Source organism: Misgurnus anguillicaudatus, chromosome 23 (assembly GCF_027580225.2).
Source record: "Misgurnus anguillicaudatus chromosome 23, ASM2758022v2, whole genome shotgun sequence".
Taxonomy (NCBI): Eukaryota; Metazoa; Chordata; class Actinopteri; order Cypriniformes; family Cobitidae; genus Misgurnus; species Misgurnus anguillicaudatus.
The window spans coordinates 4,177,020-4,187,117 of record NC_073359.2 but is presented as its reverse complement, the minus strand read 5'-3'; the positions used below and the strand labels follow the sequence as shown (position 1 = coordinate 4,187,117).

Here is a 10,098-nt window from a genome sequence, read left to right as displayed (position 1 = left end):
TGTATATTTATGTTGCACTCGTGTGTTTGACAGATGATTTTTTTTAAAGCAATTTAAGCTGTGTTCACTTTATATATTTTATCTGTATGTGTGTGTTTGACTGCATTATCTTGCCATTGTTCACATCATACTGAATTGAGCTGAATCAAACATTTCAGGCATAACTAAGAAAAGTAGTTGATGTGAACTCTGTTATATTAAATCTCAGATACACGAGTGAGAAGCAGTCCAGACCCTGTAATAGATGGAGAAAAAGTGATATTAATCTGTTCAACTGAATGCACTTTGGATAACAAACATACTTACATCTGGTATAAGAATGGACAACAGGTAACAGATGGATTGACATTATTAAACAAGCTGTACCTGGACTCAATCAACAGTGAGGAGCTACAAGAGTATTCCTGTACTGTAAGAGGTAACACAACATCTCATCATACATCTGAAGAAATTATATAAGATATAGTTTCAGTCCTTGATGCTGATTGGTTTATTCTCAGCTATGACATCATCACTGAGCTACTTTCACTGTGCAGCACTCATAGCTGATCATTAATATTGTGTCAGTCTGTAAGTCACGGGTTAAAGGTCATTGCTCTTCAGTTGTGATGATATTCATAATGTAGTACAGCCTCTCATACCTGCATTTTGATAGATTTATTGATTTTAACATCATGAGTCTTTGTCATTTAAGATGAAGAGTAAAGTTATGTTCTGAATTTTTTGGGGTTTGTCTTTCTTCAGATTCAATGGACAAAATTAACGAAACAACTGACAGAAACAATGAAGTAGTGGACAGTTCAGTGTTTCTCTCTCTGTTGGTGTTTCTGCCTCAGTTTCTCATTATAGGAGCTGTATGGATCTGGTAAGTAAAAATATCAAGTAAAACTCAAAACTGCATAACATACAGTGAATATTCTGATATAATTTCAGATTGTAAGAGTGTGAATTTTGACCCTACAGGTTTTTCATCAGAATGAATAAATTGAACTCATCTAAAAACAAAACTGATGACAAACAAATAGAGGTGAGAAAATCTGTATATCTGTATGTTACATAAACTAATGGTCAGATTTTATAACATTATCTCTTTCTGTGTGTTTGTTATTGTTAGATGTTGCAGGTCTGTGAGTAGATCAGCTGTCTGTCCATCAGAACTACTGGAGTGATGTCACAACTCTCTTTATGACATCATCACCTAGCAACAGTCTCTCAGCAGTGACATCAGTGATGCAGTGATGTCATATACAGTGACATATTAATGACAGCTCAGTGTAAATAATCTAATGTTCAAATAGATGAATTATTCATTGAAGTATTGAGTTTATCATTCAACAGTCTTGTGTCAGTGTCAGATCAACTGTAACATCACAATACATAAATCCTGTAAAAACTTTGCTATAGTTATACTCTTCAGTGCACTTAGGTTTCATTCAGGACTTAGTAGAAAATCTACAAGATTGAAACATTAAATTGTCCATGTTGATTTGGGATTTTTAGTGTTTTTGACAAACTATAGGCCGATGAATGGAGAAGATGAAACGAAGCCGAGTTTTGGCTATTTGTTGATAGGAAGACTTTCATGTATTTCACATCTTATTTATTGTGCTGTTCATTTACACTGAACCGTTTACTCCTATATTATAAATGTTTCATAAGTACATTTTGTATATATAATTTGACCTGTAATATCACTGTTTTATTTTTTTTAATCCACCATTAAGGTATATTTTTTTCCGTAATTTCTTCTTTTTTTCATGTTTTTAATGAAATAGTAAAATTTTAAGTCTAATGGTGGGTGGTGATGGCGCAGTGGATAAGACAGTCACCTTTGATGTGAGAGACTCGGGTTCGAATCCACTGTGACACAACCTTGTGTCCCTGAGCAAGACACTTAACCCCTAGTTGCTCCAGAGGCGTGCGACCTCTGACACATTCAGCAATTGTAAGTCGCTTTGGATAAAAGCGTCAGCTAAATGAATAATATAATTCACTGTAAAGATTTGCATTTTTGCATTAAACCAGTCTGGTGAAAATGTTCTGCCATCTACTGAAAAAAAAAAACACATAAATAACATGAACTTTCAGCTAAGTGAATACTGTCATATAAAGCCTGCATTACAATTAATTTATTATTTACTTGTCTTTGCATGTTAAGAGAAGTATTATAATATAGAAAGCAATGACACTCAACAGCTTTAAGTAAGATTATTGAATATTTTTTTAATGTAAATTAAATTAAAAACTATATTAAACAATAATATAGTTAAAGGCATAACAAAAATAATCTCAGATTTTGATGGTACTGTGAGCAGCAGTATTTAGCAGCATCAGATCACAGCGTACAACATCAAGACGATTTCTCCAGATCTGCAGTCACAACACTTCCATATCCATTCATCTTTTTAAGACTGAGTTGGTCAGCGATAGCCAGGGGCTCTTTTTCAATTTCACGTCTATTTTTTAAAGCAAACATCTGACTGATCTCCACAAAAGTTTTGTTCTTTGTCTCAGGGACAATGAAGTAGACATAGAGCGCCACACCAACACACACACCACAAAACACCAGAAAACAGAAAGCACCAGCTGACATCTGGAAAAAACATTGAACAATATATCAGATAAATATGAAAGTGAGTGAATAGATCAATTAAATAATCTCATTTGTATTTCATATACGTAAATATATCATATATGTTCATGTTCCCTGAGGAAGTCTTACCTGTAGGAATGGAAATACAAAGCCCACAGTGAAGTTTGATATCCAGTTAAGAAATCCTCCTACAATGTAGGCAGCAGGTCGATGAGACTGTTTAAAGAGCTCTCCTGTCAACAATAATGAGACACCGGCTGCACACAAGATGTATTTGGGTTTTAATTGTATTGAAAAGTGAGTTATAAAAGGTTTTATTATTATGTGTTACACTCCACATTCATTTTAAAGAAGGACATTCATCTTTAAGTAGCAGAGACCTGTAATACTAATCTGCCTCTAGGTGGCACTAGTTGCTCAATTTAATACATTAAACTTTTAATTAGAGATCTTTTGGGGTTTGACAAAGTAATAAACACCCAAACTTTGCAATTATTTCTTGTTTGTCTTTTCTTTTTGTCTTTTTTGAGCTCATAAATCAGTTAAATGTGTCGTGAAATTCTGTGATCCCATTTAGTGCAATATCTGTAAACATAACAGCTTCATTAAGACAGCTCAAACTTGATCTTTTAGATATTTTATGACTACTCTTCAGAGATAAATCTAGTAAATGAGCAGGCAAACAATGTGTAATGATGAGACCCAATGTGACGTCCTCACCAGGCCCTATACAGAATCCAGCAATAATCCCAACCACACAGATCACACTGATATAATGCATGAAGGACACATGAGTCTGACAACAGAAAAACACAAACACAAGTCACTATAAATCTCTAACATACACCTTTACATAATAAACATCTTTGTCTAAATCAGTTTCAATGAAATAATTAAGATTACAATTAAATTAAAGACAACTTAAAAGTAAAGATAAATAGTGTATAACCAACAAAGAGTTCAGGAATCATCAGAATTACCTGTAATTGAAGTGAAAAAGTAATTCCAGCACAGCAAATGCACATAAAGCTAAAACCAGCAATCATTAGCGGCCTCCTGCCAACACGCTCAATAATGAAGCACTGAAGATTCAGAAAAACACTGTTAGACGCTTTCAACTCAATGAGTTTATGTTCATACAATGAAGAAAACAACAAACAAACAAAAATATAAAAACAGTTTCTGTGGAGTTATGTGAAAGCAGTTTGGCCTAAAATGTTTATAAAGCAAAATCTGTTGTAGTAAAAGGTTTATTAAATATCTGTTATAAAATTATACATTTTAATGATTTGCCATGCAATTATTTTTAATTTATTTGTAAACTTTGGCATTACTCTTCTATATATTATACCTGCATACAATATCAGATTTTACTGTAGAAACACAATCTGAAGAGTATAAATTGAGTTTCTGCATATATTGTCAGCCTATAGTTAAATAAATCATGCCCAAGAGCACCGCTTACTCGTGATTAAATCATGATAGTGCACGAGATCTTAAACTGTTTTAACATTCAATGTAGGGGAGAGCGGGGTATGTTGTCACACTTTTCACACTGTCTAACATTTACTGAGCACCATACATCAAAATGGTATAAATCTCATACCAAATGAAAGAAGGAAGTCTTGGGCACATATGTTGTATTCATAACATCTTTATATCTTATCTCATTACAGAGTTGTAGACTGTTGAATAGTGACTGTGCACTTGTGACAATTTGCCCCATCGGAGGGTAAGTTGTCACACTAGGGCGGGTAAGTTGTCACACTAGATTATCTAAAAATAAGAACACAACTACTTAATTGTGAATATTGATTTTAATTTTTAAACTCAAACCAAACTGGAAATATAAACATCCGTGCCTGGAGAATCTGGAAAAACAATTATTTCAATCCAAATAATGCACATTTCAATTAAGTGGCAAGACCACTTTACTTTGAACTTTGGTTCAAATGTTCTATGGCTTTCACATAAAACCAGATAACTGAATGGAACGCTGCAGATAACTTGCTTAACTTAACATGTTTAACCTCTGAACAAAACAGATGCCCTGTATGACTAATAGGACTCATCTCCAGAATCACAATTCTGACACACATAAATTGCCTGGCCTGAGGTGCAAGCATCATGGGCCCAATTGTTGCATTTTACACATTTTACCCAGGTCTCCTTTGGACGACTCTTTGAAAATGGCTCTACACAGACGAGGCAGAAGCACTCTTCATCATCTGATGATGACTCTTGCATGATTTTTCTTCTTTTAGCTGCCTTGTTTTTCATAGGTCCAGATTTCTGCTTCCCTTTCTTTTGAAACAGCTTTTTGCTAGATTGAGGCTTATTCTTTTCTATATCATGTTTTCTGAGCATGTTCGATGTGTTTGTTTGTACAGGGGCAAGTTGTCAGATGTGACGACTTGACCCAAAGTCATTGAGACAACTTGCCCCATAATTACTTGTGTGCTAATGTTGTCTAAATCTCAAGTTTAGCTCATCATATCACTTTAGCTAAAGTATCAAAAGACACTTTACGGTCTCCTCTATTTTGTGCAAAATAATCATTTTAAACATTCACACCTAACAAAGTTGTATTGCATAAAATGTAAAGTGATTTTTTTTTAACTTTTTAAGCAGAAAAATAAGAAAATTGTGCTAACCTCAGATTACAGTGATCTTGACCACATGTGAACAGGAAGTTCACTATAGAAGAAGAAGTCACATAAAGTGGCTATTTGATTTTTGAGATAGAGCCTCTAGTGTTGGAGTTATTAACAGTGTGACAACTTACCCGTGTGACAACTTACCCCGCTCTCCCCTAATCTTACACCTATGAGTCCAGCGATGACTTCTATAGCTCCTGTGCCTACTGTTGTATACTGGATCTGATGAGCAGGAATGCCGACATTCTCAAAGATTGAATTGGTGTAGAACTAGATCTAAAAATAGAGAAGTCAAATCAGTCCTGTTTTTATCTACGACAACATTATTGTCTTTTTCACACAATATTCACACCGCATCGATTCCCGACAGCTGCATTCCCGCATTGACCACAATGATGGTGATAAGTTGCCAGCGCACAGACGAATCCTTGAAGAGCTGTAATACTGAGACCGTCTTCACTGAGGTCAAAGTTCGCTGCTCTTCCTGCATCTCCTCCACCTCAGCCTGGATGTTACACTTAACACGATACCACCTCAATGCTACATCAAGCAGGACAGAAAAGCATCATAACACAAAAGAATCAGACGAAAAGATCACGTGATATCATATAATGACAGAGTTGCTCAAAGAGACGGAGCAACACAGAAACAAGACGAAACAAGGCACTAAAACCACAGAAGACACAGACCAGGATGTCACAATCTTTGAATATAAAAGTCTTTACCTGTGATTGTGGCATGAATGTTCTGCTTTTCTATCAAAAGATATCTTGGACTCTCTGGGAACCATGACAAGAAGACGAGCTGTATGAATGTGGGCAATATGACAAGAGAGAGTAACAGAGGCCAGAACTCTTCCTGTGTGGAGACACCAGATCAAAAATACAACAACACTTTACAATAAAGTTCATATTAGTAAATACATCAACTAAAAATGAACAGCAGTTTTTAACACAAAAATAGTTTTAAATGATTTCAGTAAAGGATTGAGGACTTTCAATCAAGACTCACCTTGCCTAAGATCTCATGAAGCCCCAGAACCTGAGCAATAAATACACCCAAACAGATGAAAATGCTGGGCAGGAATCCACGGAGATTCTTTGGAGCAATTTCTCCAAGAAACATGGGCACAACGCTGAGAGATATCCCTACAACAGAGGACACATCAGTAAAGCAGATAAATGCACAACATAAGATTACTAATAGCACGAGAAATGCAAGGCACATTTTGAAAAGATTGTAATTTTTTAGGACATTGCTTTACCTGAATGTATTCCTGTAATGAAGCGACCGATAATAATCATTTCTGGTGAGCCACATAACCGACTGAAGCCCATCAACCCTCCACCTACAAACACCAGAACTGTGCTGCGTATCAGCATCCCTTTCCTACAAATTAGACAAACACACAAAGTTGCTTTCGATAAAAGTGTCTTATTACATGCATGTAAATATATTTTGTACACATTTGAGATTGAAGAAATTAGTCTTTAATAACTGTGATAAAGAGCTTAACCTGTACGCATTTATTTCTAAGATTACACTATTAGATTTTTTATCTTTCATTACAAAATATTGGTAAATAAATTAATTCTGGGATCTGAAGCTTAATTTTCTACGTTCCAAATGTGGTAACCTGTATTCATACTGTGAGAGAGCCCAGCAATCCTCCAATGGCAAATATAGACACAGTGATTGAATAGAAAAGCGTAAGATGCTCTTCATCCACTCCTGACCCATAACGTCTCACAATGGTTTGGTTATAAAAGTCCTTAATGTACTAATAAAGAACAAGAACAATGAAAAACATCATCATTTATACTGAGGAGTTTTTCCTCTGTGAGCAAACAAACACAAAATGTCTTGCCATTGCCAATAATGGTTGAATATCTCTTATTTCTTTCTATGTAGTCTAACATCATAATATTCAGATATTAAATTAATAATATAAAAGTTAATTTAAATGATGAGATCAGTATTTTAGGTGGTTCCAGAGTCCAAACAGCAAGTCCCGTTATACAAAACAGTATTAGTTTCACTCATATTATTCATATTTAGGTCACTTACTAGCGCAGGAGAATTAACCACAGCCAGATTATAACCATAAAGCAGAGAGCTTCCCAATGACGAGAGCAACGCTACTGCCAACAGGGACAAGGTAAGATGCTGTTAAAAAAGTGACAAATAATCATTCAAACACTTCAAATAACATTCATTAAAGAGATTGTTTATCTAACAATTAAAAATATATTTTATTATCACCACAATAATCACTCCTATAGGGCTTTGCCTTCATCTTCTTAAACTTTGAGAGTACATTAAAGATTTCTGAATGAAAACTAAAAGGTTTGATGAAAAACATGACATATTCCTTTATATTTCTTATATTTAATATAACATGAAACAGTCTATTGCTGTTTAAGAGACAAACCTCTCAAGAGAAAAGTATACATTAAACCTAAATTAAAGCTACATACCCTTGTACATGTCCTGTTAGGATCTTTCAAAACCTCCTCTGCCATTTGTAGGACTGAATGTACAAATAAAACTAAAACAGCAAGCGGGTGTTGTGTATTACATTAAACTTTTAGCTAGAAAAATCCCATTGCTGATTATTTGGGGAAGAAGGTGTGCTGTCTATGGTGGAGCTTTGCCCATTTAACACTGATGAGAGAGAGATCCTGACTTATGAAGAGTTTAAAATGTTAAACGCACTGTCACATGCTAACACTCGCATGATTTAACACTTTATTCACATTATATCCACTTGAACGAATGCTTGAGTAACCATTCAAGATATGAGTGTTCGTTTGACGTTTAATTGATATAACATTTGGACAAGAATAAAGTAATATAATAAAATAATAAAGATTAAACAAGGAAAAGTGAGTATCATTTATGAAACGAGAAAAAAATATTTTAATAGTTTATTTTTTAAGAGCTGCAAGGACCAGATGACTTTAATGTCCTGATATATAAAACCATGATGTACTTTCTGTTTCACATGACTGTAAGTCACATTCTGTATGTTAACCATAATGAAAAAATGATCAATGCTGTATATACTGTATAGAGATGATAGAAATAAAGAACAAATGACTGATTTATATCATTGATTTAAACTCATGTGGGAGAAGATAAATAAACACTAATGTTTCTGATTTCACATTTATTGTTTTATGACTGTAAACTCTTTTAAATCACTAAACCATTAGTTATGTGTATAACAGAACAATACGTGCTCTTTATTCTGTCATCTTTGCATCATGATCAGGGAGATACTTTTAAATCATGTTATGAGTATCAAATAAGGGCAATAAATAGTCATATTCATTTTCACTATGGAAATGATTTAAAACAGTCCAGTTGCTCTGTGACCTTTGACTTTATTAAAATAAAAGTTTTGTGTTCTGTTTGTGGCATCATTGTATTAAACTGTCTCTGGTATCCTTTACTGGTCCTCACATGACTCTGTGCTGATGCTTCACTGTACAAACATCAGGATTTAGAAAAACTGTCTTGAATATCACAGATGCATGTTTATACATTAATTATAATCTGCATCAAGTACACTAAATAAACTGTTAGCATGTCATGTATGATTTGTTTTGTTTTTATATTTGAAGAAAGTGATTTTGAAACAGTGAATGACTGGTAGTCTAGTAGCCAACTAGGTGAACCCGGAAATGTTGAGTACACCAAAGTTTTATTGCAGAAATGTGAAGTATGGGTCCCCAGCATACAGAAACTACCGGATGCTAATTTGCATATGTTGAGCAATTTGCATAATTTGCATAATTAGCAATATTAGCTCAATCGTCCATTTTGACCACATATTTTGCACTAAATGGCCAATTTCTACAATATGTGAGTGGTTTTAGAGGTTTTAGATGATGCTGATTTCATTTCTGGCATTTTCAGATTTTAAAGAGCTAATTTTATTACAAATTTGGATTTATTTATTCAAATTTTTATTAATTCCAGTCATAATTTTAGGTTATTTTATGGTAAATAAAATAATCTAACATTTCAGAATCATGAGTGCACTTATAAATGTTGATTCATTGTTTACAGGGTATAGTGAGGCTGAATCCCCTCCTGACACTTTTGAAGATTCAAAATAGCTTTTTGGATAAACAATGAATCTTTGTTAGGCTGAATGTTATGCATTTCTGGATGAAAAAGCAATGCGGGTATTTGACATAACTTGGATCCTGGAACTGTATGATACATAGTAATCGGATAAACTAAAACTTCGACAGACGCAAGAGTTAAAACTGAGTCTGGGCAACCCGGGTCAGCTCGCCAAACGCAAGGCTAACCAAGAGGGCTTTACCTCTGCACCAAGGCAAACATGTAAATATACAACATATACATGCCATACAAGACAGGCCCCGCAAGTCACTAGGGCCATGCCAGAATGGCAGATGTGCTTTCCAGGTTGGTCCGCAAGTCGCAAAATCAAACGAGGACCCAGTTAAACCTCCGCCAAACGGAAGAGTTAAAACTGAGTCTGGGCAACCCGGGTCAGCCCGCCAGACGGAAGGCTAACCAAGAGGGCCTTACCTCCGCACCACACAAAGCACACACTGGCTACCACCTTCAGGCGAACTGCTATGCCTCACAATTAATAATAAGGCAGCCTCATCATCTTCACTATTCTCTTCTGTTCTGTCATCATTTTCTCCAGACCCTTCATCTCTTTCTTTGTGTTCTTGGTGTTGTGTAAGTATGTTGCAGTATATACCATCATTGCCTTTGCAGGAACAATAACTGGTACAGCCCAGACCTGCAGCTACACAGCTGCACTTTGCTGATGTACAAGGTTTCAACAAAGCTTTGAAACCA

General features: G+C 35.0%; 1 pseudogene; it reads right to left on the bottom strand.

The window, feature by feature from the left end:
• Positions 1 to 2,226: 2,226 nt before the first annotated feature.
• Positions 2,227 to 6,640, bottom strand: LOC141359302 (solute carrier family 2, facilitated glucose transporter member 9-like; annotated as a pseudogene).
• Positions 6,641 to 10,098: the final 3,458 nt, after the last annotated feature.